The sequence below is a fragment of the Aythya ferina genome (genome assembly GCF_964211825.1).
Source record: "Aythya ferina genome assembly, chromosome: 6".
NCBI classification, from domain to species: Eukaryota; Metazoa; Chordata; class Aves; order Anseriformes; family Anatidae; genus Aythya; species Aythya ferina.
In genome coordinates, this window is record NC_140303.1 from 32,281,113 (window position 1) to 32,293,472 (window position 12,360).

The following is a 12,360-nucleotide window of genomic DNA, read 5'->3' on the forward strand; positions in this document are numbered from 1 at the left end:
CAGACTAGGTTCAGGTTGGACACCAGGAGAAATTTCTTTACCATGAGGGTGGGCAAACACTGGCACAGGCTTTCTAGCGAGGTGGTTGATGCCCTGTTTCTGTCAGTGGTCAGGAGACATTCGGGCAATGCCCTCAGTAACATGCTTTAAGTTCTGGTTAGCCCTGACGTGGTCAGCCAGATGGACTCCAGGATCTTTGAAAGTCCCTTCCCACTGAACTCTCCTCTTCTATGAGGCATGAACTTTCTGCATCCACGTACCTTTTTCACGAGGGTCAGGTGAATGTCAGCAGTCAGTCAGGGCCCCCATATATCTTTGCCACAAAGGTCATATGTCCTCGTACACTGGGAAAAGCTGCTCTGATTTAATAAATTAAAATGTGAACTACAGCATCTATCCAGGTGCTTGGTATGAACTTCATGCTTTTAGTACTGCTTTTTACCAATTCACTGAGCAAGCCATGTGTTCCCAACTGCAGAAATAGCCACAGGGAGGAGAAAAATGGGATGGATCCCATTGCTTCTCTGCACACTTCTCCCTTCAAAGCATAATTCTATTTGCCCAGCTGTTTTGCTGGAGGGGTCTTTGAGCAGAAAGCCAGAGGACTGCTGCTTCCACTGGTGTCACAGTGCCTACCCCCTCCCTACCAGCACCTGGAGACAAATACTCATTAATGACAAAATCATGTGTCAGCCCAAGATAAGACAGTGTTACTAATGAGGAACGAGGCAGAGCAGATCATCTCCTTGTTCCAGAGAAGTCGAAGGCCATGTTGGCAATCAAAGACAGGGTCTCTAAAAGAAAAATCTTGCACCGTGCCCCAAAACTGACAGTGGTAATACATTGTGGGTGTTTGATTCTCACAAGAGGGTGATGAGAGAGGAGGAAGGTTAATTTAGCCACACTTAATTTTTGCGGGATGCAAGTTACAGAGAGGAATGTAGCTTGTTTGTGCCATGAAGGTAACTTCTCAGCTGAAATTCAACTTGGAGCACAGGCAAGCCCCGTGCCAAACCCTAGGAGAAGCACTGCGGGCCTGTGTTGTGCCATCAGCTTACCTGCCCCACAGCCAGCGCCCAGGCAGGCAGCACGTCCTGCCAGGCTCTCAGCAGCAGGTCTCGGTGACAAAGCAGGTGGAAGAGGCTCCGTGAGAGGGATGGCACACAGAGGAATCACTCTGCCAGGAGGGATGAGGCTTTCTGACAGCATACATGACCTCCTGTCCCTCCTTGGTGTCCCTCCTGTCCCCTGGTCTCCCACCACCCTTGAGGCGCCCCGTCAGAAGAAGTTTGCATCCAACCAGTGCATCTTGGTTCACCAGTAAAAAAAAAAAAAAAAAAAACACGAAGTTCATAACACACAACTGCTAAACAATTCTTAGAGATATACACTGATGACATTTTAAACCCCAATGCAAACACTACATAATTCATGATATTCACTATATCAAGGCACGGTGGAAAATGGATGCATTGCTTCTCTCTCAGGAACTTGAATTTCTATATTATTAAAACAGTTTGGGAGGTGGGAGGAGGGACCTGATAGATTTAAGGTTTATACTTTTCTCCTAGTACATTGCCAGGAAGATAAAATATTTAGTGGCTTCATATTCCCTAACCATATTTTTGACAATATGCTTCATGCTCTATTTGCCACAAAAGTTGTGACACTGCAGTCAGTCTTCAAAGAATAAAGTATGCATTTTTCATGGCAAAAGATCAAAAAAAGCTCACTTTTTATTATCCTGCCATTGGTTAAGTCAAGCTCTGATAATTAGGATATTGGATATTTATGAGGCGCTATTCTGCCTTTATTACTTTAGGTGCCTGTTGACAGATGCAGCAAGACAATTTACATTGATGTGTGAATTTGCCAGTATTTCAGTAATAATATCCAAGTCTAAGTCTATTAGAAAAAGGGTCCATATCTCACTCTCGGAATATATATTTTCAATTAATTCTGTTTTCGTAGCATTTCCTCTGGCATGCTGTCATTGAAGGTTTCTATCATTTGCTTCTGCTCTGACGGAAGAGTATCTCAAATTAAAGTCCAGAAGGTAACCGGATAAAAGCAGGTTATTAGATTAGAAAGGCAGAATGAACCACCGTAATCTCCTAGTCCGACCCGCTCGATAGCGCGGGCCATAGGACCTTGCTGCTGAATCGATCCCTGCTGCAGCAGCAGCACGGAGGAAGGAGGGGAGAGCGATGCCTTCCCACACCACGGAGCCAGGCTGAGGTACAGGAGAGTCACCAGTGCCCAGGTGGGTGGCAGGAGAACGTGTGGCTCGGTGCCAGCCTCGTCTCCCTCTGTTTCCCCTCAGGGGTTTGTTTTTACTTCTTAAATTTCACTTAAACTAGGACTGTGGTCTGCTTTACAAATATTTATTTCCATTTAGAGGCCGCAAGCTGCAGAGCATCTCACAGCGTGCTCTCTCAAGCTGTCGCTCATCTCCTTGTAACTGCCAACAATTCTGGTTTTATCCCAAAGAGATTTTCAATCTTACTATTGATGCCATGCGATAAAAGCGCGCTGATCCATTCCCAGTTAATCTATGTCTATTGTACAAATAAATGGTTCAATACTTCCTCTAATGATCTGTACGTTTCAGATTTACTTATGCCTGAAAAAGCTCCAGCAGTTTATGTGTGCAGATCCATAAAACCAAGCACGGAGCAATATATAATTGCAACGGACTGTATGCTTGAGACCACCGATTTAAGCAGAGCCAAGGAAAACCTTAATGCCTTCAATTACAGACGCTTGAAATGTCTTGCTTGTCTTGAGCATTTCCAGGGAGGAACGAGACAGAGGGAAAGCTGTATCATTACAGCCTTGGCATTTACTCCTGTCAACATCACACACCTTTCCTGCTCATTGCCAACAACAGTTCAGTGACTTCTAGAGGTGTGATATGCCTGGAGACAAAAGGGAAACCTGACCCTCACAGCTGAAATGACTCAAGGCCCACATATTGTGCAAAAGGAGCCAAGGCACATAAAGAGCAAAAAGCAGCAAAAAGCAGCAAAAAGCAACACTTCTGGTTGAGCCCTCGTGAGCCTCTGGAGGGTTCCTTAGTGCTGGGGAGAAATGCTGCAAGAGGAAGGGGAAGAGCAGCAGTACTGACTTTTAAAGGAGAAAGTTCAGGGTAATTTATGCTAACAACAGCCTCTCTCACCACTTCTCCCCTTCACTATCTCACCATTAATCAGCAAGGTCCCCCCTTCTCAAGATGACAGGGGAAAAAAGTTCTGAATCACACGTCCTTTGTGCAGTGTGGCAAATTAGGGCTAAATAACTGTGTTTTATTAATAGGATATTTACAGCACCTAATGATGCTCCGGGATTTTGCTGTAATGGCCAACACATTTTTCCTCAGGGAGACTTAAATTAAGCCACGTTTTTTGTTTTGCTGTGGCTTCCACCTAAAATGCTCGCTCTTCTGGGTCAGAGATATTTACCACATGGATGATTAGGAAAGAGCTTAAAAGGAACAGGTGAATGAAGAATAACACTACTTCTTACTTCACCTTCCACAGGTTTTCAGAGGGCTTTTATACATTCTCCCAAGTTTGACAACGAGTACAGTCCTTTGGCCCCACTGATGTGATGCTCTGAGGCTTGAGGTAGGCATGGAGGGGAGCATAGGGAGCATATACATGAGTGAAGCAAAGAGCAATATTTAACCTTCCCATACCAATTACATTTGAATAAGCTCTCCTCAGCTCTCGAGCTCTGTCAATCCAAAAAAAAAAATCCTCAAAAAAAAAAAAAAAAAAAAAAGGCCAGACAGAGCAGGTAAGAAAACATGACTTACCAGAAAAAAAAGTCCCAGTTTAAATAATTTGATTTGTTTCTAATAGCTGGCCCTCGAAGAGCCACACAAAGGAAAATGCATGGGCTCTGTTAGCACTGTTCCTCCATAACACAATTATTTTGCATGAATTTGCCTGATGACATGATTTATTGTAATAGGGAAACAGATTTTTCTCTTGCATTCCTCTTCTCCTTCAATTGCCAGGAATAAGATGGGCAGGACAGAAGCTGTGGCTGATGCTCACAGGTTTAGTTATACCCAGGTAAGCGCTTCATTGAACAAATGTCTCAAAATTAGTGACAAAGATTTCATGTGGGAGTTGTTAGAACTCAATAATATTGCATCAAACAGATTTCAAAGATTAATAAGGAACAGACAAAGGGATCACAAAGCAAAGCATCACCACCAGGACCCAGCTTGCTTCCTCAGGACTGGTGCATCCTTTACTTACAGGGTGCCAGGAAGATGCCTGACATTTCAGTGAGTTATTGCCCTCTGAGGTCCACAGTGTTACACATTATGTGTCCAGATTGAGGACAGCCTGGAATGAGATTAAAGCTACGAGGCTCCAAAGACACATGAAAATCTATCCACAAATCTGGAAGAAGAGCAGCAGCAATTAAAAGGAGTGAAGCAGAAGTTATTTTCTACAAGTTTCTTACTTGCAGAAATACCTGTGGAAGATGAGGTGATACAGGCTTCTACTTCACAGACATTTTTTTCCTAGTATGAGAAAAGCCAGTGTAAAATTTGTTTTTAAGTAATTGATTACGGTTACTTTTTCTTTTCTAACTGCTTATACCAGAAAAGACACATGCAAAAAAATATTTCACAGCAGTCAGATCTCACGAGTGCATCAATTGCTGCAAGTTAAGAAGTTCAAATTAACAAAATAGAGACAAGACTGAAGCTCTGTGGGTGTGAACAGTGAGGATCAGAGCTACCAGGACACTGGCTGTGGCAGAGCAGTCTGTGGTGAGCTTTCAGAGGGAAGCTCCCCTTGCAGCCATGAGCGATGCCACAGGGCTCGGATCACACTCAGCATTCAGGCATGATTCAGTGATGTCTCCTCACCTAGTGATTTTACCATCTTTTGTTGTAAAATCTTAACTCTGTGAATAGCCTGAGCCCACCTGATGTAAGCATTAAGCACAACACGGTAGGCCCCAAATTGGAGGCAGCACAAACCAGCAGCCGCCTTCCGCAGGCCTCCAGCCTCTGCAGGGAGCTTCAGTTGTGGCAGTGATGCATCGAGGGCTCACACCGCCAGAGCCCGCGGTGTCTCTGGGGCAAGCTAAACATCCAAGTGTTCCTTTAAAACGCAATTTGAAATCTACCCTTCAAGGTACAGGGTAAAACAAATGCTTAATTCTGCGCAGAGACTCCAGCATTACAGCTCGGGCCTAAAAGACGCCGATGTTGAGGCCTCCGACTGCCGCGCAGGGCAGGCAGGAGAGGAGCAGCAGTTCGAGTCCCAGCAGAGGCTTTGCTTGGGATACAGTCAGCGTTCGTGTTTAACCCCCTTCCGACCCCTCTGAAAAAAAAAAAAGAAGGTGCCTGGAAGCAAAGGAGAAACAGCACTGAAAGAGCTCGTTGCTCAGCTCAGAGAAACCTCCAGCACGGAAAGCAGCAGCCGCAGTGCGATCGGTTCGTTTGATGTGTGAATTGGAGGTGAAGGGCGGAGGGAAAGGAGAGTTTCGCTGTTTGTGATAAAACTCATCCCTCTCTCTGGATACTGCTAAGCCATCCCTGGCAGGGATGGACTTTTATCCCTGGCGCAGACTTCTGAAGAACAAATCTTTTTGCATTTTGAATGCACCAGATGGTGTGCCTTTACAAAACTGGCCTCCAGGGAAGATACCTCTAAAATCCCTCCCTGCGAGGACTTCACTCCCTCTCCCCCCCGAATTACTCAGTTCAGACACTGACTAATGCAGGACAGAAGCATATGCCTTTCCTTTGGCAATTGCATTGTGTTATGCTATTAAGAAATATGCCCAATCTGCCTTCTTTTCAGCGCAGTATATTGTACTTCCCCTAGATTGATGTGTACCTCAGACCAAATAGTTCTGCATGGCCTAGACTGGGGTAATTGGATTACATTTATGTGAAACCCAAAGTGCTAGACATTCTCAGGGTGATTTTCTTTTTCAGACTGCCATTAGAGTCCCAAGGAAACCAAGTACAAAAGCCTAAACTAATCTCACATTAAACAGGATTTTTGGTTTTTGATCAAGTTGCACGGAGAGGTTGACTTTTAATAGGAGTTGTGCAGCTGAGGGACTAACATCCGGGAAAAAAATATCAGAAACTCTTTACCCCAAGGAAAAAACTTCAAGACAAGAGAACTGAGGAAACCTGTGTTAATGCCACACATGCTGAAGTTCACCCTGCTGTGCCCATGGGTGCTGGAAGCTGGTAATTCATGCAGTGACAACAGCCGGGATAATTGGACTCTAGTAAATAAAACACGCAACAGAAAGGGGTCAGAAACCATTATCCTTGTGGCACATAAGTGTCCGAGGCACAGTAAGACCATACGGCTTGAACAAGGTCACCCAGCAGAACCACAGAGGAGCAGGGATGAGGGGGCTGGGTCACAGACCCATAGCCAAGGGACTTTTAGGGCACATTTTTTAGGGCTGATGGGCACTGGGAAGATGAGCTGAGAAGCAGCAGGGAAGTTTGCTGTTCTAACTTCATCAGTGTGCAAGGGGAAGTCCTCCACCTTGAATATAACAAATGAAGATACTTGGGATGCATTCTGAGTGCCTGGGATATCTGTGAAATGTTTGGGATGGCTACCAGGAAGGCCCACGAGACACTTCGATGTGCCTGCGAGGAGCAGGGCACAGACAGAACTGCTTCTGTCTCTCCCTCCCCAAGCACGAGCATCCACAAGGTGCCTGGACCTGTGCCCAGGGGCAGGATCAGGAACAAGGTGATTTCTTTTCATTTCCAAACTTCAAATAACCATTTCAGACTGTGCCAGGATTTTCTTAAATTTCTAAAGGGAAAAGACATTCTTGCTTGGAAATACAATTCAGAAAACCCTTTCAAGACTACGCTCAAGCAGTGGGGAGAACTTCCTTCCACAGGCATGAGGGGCATTAACTATTTTCCATTATCTTACTAATTGTCTCATAACATCCCAGCAGCATTTATTTTTCTTAGTGTAATACAACTGAATTACATCTGAATGGGGAGTAGTTAAACTAGTTTGTGCTTTTATTTTGTCTCCTTCACAGACACAGACCTAATTTGGGTTCATCGTTATTCTCCTTTAAAAGCTTTAATGCTATTGCTGTGGTATGTACTCTATTTTGGGCTGAAAGACAGGGAATAGGACAAGCAGTTTAACCTTCGGGGCAATTTAGGAAGGAAAAAAAAAAAAAAGAAGAAGAAAAAAAAGAAAAAAGAAAAAAAAAGCACTTAAGAATCTCAGTAAAATAGAGGCAGAAAGGCTCCTGTGACTGGATGTATACCTGTTTCTCACAGTGCAAGCTCCCCATTAGGGAAACCACACGTTGTGTTTTGGAAATTAGCTAATTTGCATGTTTTTGCATGCACTCACAACCCAAACCAGAAGCAAAGACAGAGGCTGCAAAGACAGGGAGTGTTTGGGGAAGACGAACGAACCCAGAAACAGATGCAGAGATCTCAGAGAAATCTCTCAAGCAGCAGGCTATCCAACTCAGCGCTGCCAAAGCATTTTGAGTAGGAACCTCATGGCCTGTACAAACACCATGCGGTGCCCATACATCGAGCTGGCTTTCTAGCAAATAGACATGGACTGGAAAACCAGGCCTTGGAAAATCACTATGGGGGAAGGTCATGCCATCCAGCTCCTGACTCTACCATGGGAAGGGACCAGCAGCTGTCCTTTGCCTCTTACCTCACACAAAGGCACCTTTGGGTGGCTCCTGTCCACATGCAGAGACCGACTGTGCTGGCAGAGCTGTTCCATGTGCATGTCCCGAGCTTTGCTTGCACTGCTGACCCCAGCATCACTCCCAGCACCCTCCCTGACCCTGCCTTAGGTGGGCGTCTTTTAACTCTGCTGTCTTTTTCCTCTTGGCACCACCTAGTTTGTCTTTCAGTCCATGACTGATGACATTTTTATGTTTGCAAAGGGAATTAGTCATAGCTCAAGGATAACAGCAATTGCTGGTCCCAGCAGGCACGCACCTCTGGGCTTGCACACACAAGAAGTAATGTCAGTGTGCATGACAAGGAATTAGGAAGTGACACCATGCATGCAATACAGTCTGGAGAGCCACCAAAACCAGGCTCTGCCCTCAGTTCTTCCACTTCCCCTGCCCCAGATGAGTTTGCTGTCAGTGGGGTGGGAGGAACTGGCGATGCTTCAACTCTTGGTTTTGCAGATCAGACAAAATCATCAAGGCAATACCTTTCGGTTTATCATCGTGGTCTACCAGGGCCTTCATATTCTTAAAAGCCAAGCTAAAGAGATTAACAACTTTTTTATGGGAAAAAAAAAAAGAGATCTGTTCACAACAAATTTTTGATTGTTGAGGAAAAGAAAAAAAATACAAACAAAACTGAGTTTCAGTCCTGAAACAAGTGGGTGATCTTTTTTCCCCACGTTTCATAACTGCATGGTCACCCCACTGTCATCCCCAGTTCAGCTAAAAACAGGGAACGGAGAAACAAGAGGGAGGGTAGGACAAGAACTAACACACTGGAGAGAAGAAGGACATTAGTCCTTTCATTGGAAGATTTTCTAACATAATCACACAGAGAATTCTTCTTTTTTACGTTTTAAACACAGCCCTAGAGCTCAAACAATCCCTAGCTTCAAAACGGGAATCAAGGAGGGCTGATTTTTCATCAACCTGTCAAAAGTTATTCTAGTGTAAGCTGTTAACAAGGGCTGGACAAGTCATGTCTAACTTGGGAGAAAGAAAAACCTCACTGCAAGTCGTAGAAAGAGGCTTGTTGGACCGTGCATACCTTATTTCAAAAGAGGATGTAGAAAGTAACTAGCTCAGTAAATTACTTTTGGTTTAAATATTGTATTTCTAAATTTGCTCCAAACTCAAAAAAAAAAAAAAGAAAAAGATAATTTAATACATTCTTCCTAAAACCAAGCAACCAAATTAACTCAGACAGACCTACACAGTAAGGATATTCAACTGGGTATTCATCACTAGGAGTATTTTCCATAAGAAATACAGCAATATGACAGCGGATTCATCACTGACAAGTTTACCTATAGATCTGTATTATGACAAGCATACAAATCTATCTGCACCACAATACGACTCTTCATAATAGGTTTTGATAGTTGGATATGTAGGAGCTGTCATGAATACAAACAGAGGGAAACCCTCTTTCCAGCTATTCTGCAACACAGATCTTTGTGTGTCATTGAAATAATTTCTGCTGCTTTTTAAAAAGAAAAGCAAAAGATACTGACTGGGAAGGTTGTAAAATAGCTACACCACTGGAAGTCCTTGTCCAATTTTTCCACAGCAAAACCACAGAGGACCCGAGGGCAAAGCCCCTGAGTGCAAGGGTTACAAATTTAGCAAAGCTGTTGTCAGTAAACATGTTTATTTCTAAAGGTGTAAATGCAAAAGCTTGTAAAATAAAGTCTCCGTTGAGCCAGAACAATTTAAGGCAGGGGTTGGGGGAGTGAAATTAAGACCTATTTAGTTTTGATTTGAGGGACAGAGTGGAGGGAAAGAGACTGCTACAACTGAGCACTGAGGAAATTGCTGTTTGTTCTCTGAGGGGGTTAACTAGTTTCATTTTGAGAACCCTAATTGCAAGCAGGTTAAATAATAAATAACCCTGGCCAGGGTGTAGGCAAAGCATCAGGTGTTGAGGCCAGGAACTGGTGTTTTAAAAAGAAAAGCTTTAAGTAGTTCCCCAAAAGAAAAGAACAAGCAGCTGGACAGTAGGAAAAATAAATAAATAAATAAAAGCTTAAAGTCATAAAAGCTTTTGGGTGAAGTCAGAATCCTGACTTATGGAAGGAATAAAATCCTTAGTATGCTGCAGATGAGCAATTTCCCATATAGAAAAACTTCTTCTGCCCAGTGCTTTCCGTTATTAATAGTTCCTGTGTTTCAGATTATCTTCATCTGTAACAGTTAACAAGTAATATGGCTTTATGAAGCTGCCACTGCCTTCTCCAAGCAGAGAATTAAAAAGCCCTACTAGGCCAGGTTCCAGAACAAGACAATTATAAGTTCTTCCTCAATCAGGCTATGCAGATTCGGTGCTTGTTTTTGGGCGACTGTCCTGTCCGCTTGAGGAAGAGCACAAGAGCCGTAAAAAACCTATTACGGCTAGGATGCAAGAGGGAGCTATAGATTTTATGAACATAAGACATTCCTGGCTTATAGGATTTTATAAGCTACAAAGAGGAAGTTGTCTTCGAAGCATAAAGCAGTAGTCACTTCGCAATCACTTCTGGTCTTACGGGCATTCAAGGGGAAAACATCCTCTGTCAAATCACAGCCTATATAATCATATTTTCCACATATAAACTACCGAATTAAAGGCGGGAGAGAGACTCAGGGAAAGAAGGCTTCAAAGCAATTTCTTCACAGGCTGCTGTTGAGCCAGCTGAGGAGAAAGGGATTGCTGGTAGGGCAAAAGGAAGATCAGTCTCCAAAAAAACTGGTTAATTACTCACATGCGGTCTCAAATCAAGTGCTGGTAGTAAACTGCACACATTTCTCCCTTTCTCCTGCACGTTTGTTTGTTGCTGATTGACCTACAGCAGGCATAGCGGTGGAGGGAAGGGGAAAGGAAGGAGAGGTTTCAGCTTCATTTCTTCACATCTTGATATTACGGGCTCGGAAAACCTGCACTATTACCATCATGTGCTGCTCTTCTGAAAAGTCCAAAATATTGGGTTGCACAGCGAGCGTTACGGTGACACCTGCATCACTCACCCAAATGGCTGTTCCTGTGGAGTGATGTCTGCCGGAATTAAACTGTACGGTTTCACTGCTCTCTTAATTTTTCTACACTCCATATAATTCTTTCGTACATCAAGCTGGAAATTTATTAGAAATTATAAGCCTACCCCCTACGCATTATGGGAAGCCTGCCATCCTAAACGCATAAAGCATGGACGTTTAATGCTCCAACGTGTCTGCATGCCCAGGGCTAGGAACAAGCCTGCAGGCTTCTCCCAGGGTTACCCCAAGACACTGTCAGACAAAAGAGACACCCAAGAGAGCTGTCGTCGGTCCATTTGGAAATACAGCTGCCTATCAAGGACAAACCAGAGACACTATAAAGCCATTGCATTGGACTTGGCTCAAAATGAATTAAAAACAAACAAACAAACAAAAAAAAAACATATCCATGCTCAAATGAGAAGGAGAGAGAGGAATTGTTGAAAGCAGGTTTTTTAGGAGGGCAAAACAAAGAGGGTTCAAATGCAGCCCAGGGAGAGATGAGGTTTTCAAACACTGCTATGAGAGAAATACAACCTGGCTGCATTTCAGAGCCTCACTGTAAATTAAAGAGGTTTCTTCATGGAAACAAAGCCTATTTTCATCTACTGATGAATATCTTGAAAAATGCAATATGTGTCAGAGCATCTGATAATGGTGAGCTCTCCAAAGAAAAATAATTGTTTTTAAAAGAGGTTCTTGCATCTGCAGCAGCAGAAAATACAAAACAAAAACTGAATATGCTACATGGTTGTAGCACATCATCTGTACTTCTCAGCTGGGCCACATTTCTTCAGTAAATAAACATTTCTCATTTAGTCTCAAAATATTTAATACAACAATTGTATTGTTAAAAGCTAGAGAAGATCAATTGTACGTGCAGCTTCCTTTTCACCATTCTTTCTGTCTTTAAGTACATAGATTTTACACGTTTTCATAGGCAGGGATGCTTTCTTTGTTCTTATCTGTACACTGCATAATACAATGAGCCCCTGGTCTCACATCGGGCTCCAAAATACTACCACATAAGAGAGAAATTACAAGATATGTCACTGAAGTGCCTGTGTTTGGATAGATCAGTACTGCCTCTGCTAAGCCACGATCGGTGACTCGATATCATTGCTTCCAGCATAAGCTGGTGACTTTAAATGAGCAGCATCCAGTTGTCCTGGATTTTTTAAACTTGTATTATAGCCATAAATAGGTTACTCGCAGAATTACATTTTATTCATGAATTGACTGTACATCTGCAGAACGTGGAAGATTTATTTTAAATTGTTTTTTTTACAACTGATCTGAGGACGAAATGCAACTTTGCCATAAAGTTCACCAGCTGCAGAACTTTTCTCTGTCCCATAATTCTCCTTAGATGAGGTTCAAGTGCTTTGGTGGGGAAACTTCCAGAACAGATTATTTTTGATTTTTCCCCAGCTTGTTTTAGTGTGGTGTATGTTCCTCCACAGGCGTATGCACACAACTTGCAAATATTAGTGAGAGCTATGCATGTGTTCCTGTGGGACACAGACCTAATACTGAAACTCTCTGTTCTGTTATGGTGCTCACATTGAGTTTATTTTGTCCAGAGGTGTCTATGATTACTCATTA

The 12,360-nt window shown here is 43.3% G+C and overlaps 1 protein-coding gene across 1 annotated transcript in view; it reads right to left on the reverse strand.

The window, feature by feature from the left end:
• Positions 1-12,360, reverse strand: part of GPR39 (G protein-coupled receptor 39) — a 73,364-nt gene that overhangs the window by 43,535 nt on the left and 17,469 nt on the right. The gene's annotated exons all lie outside the window — the stretch shown is intronic.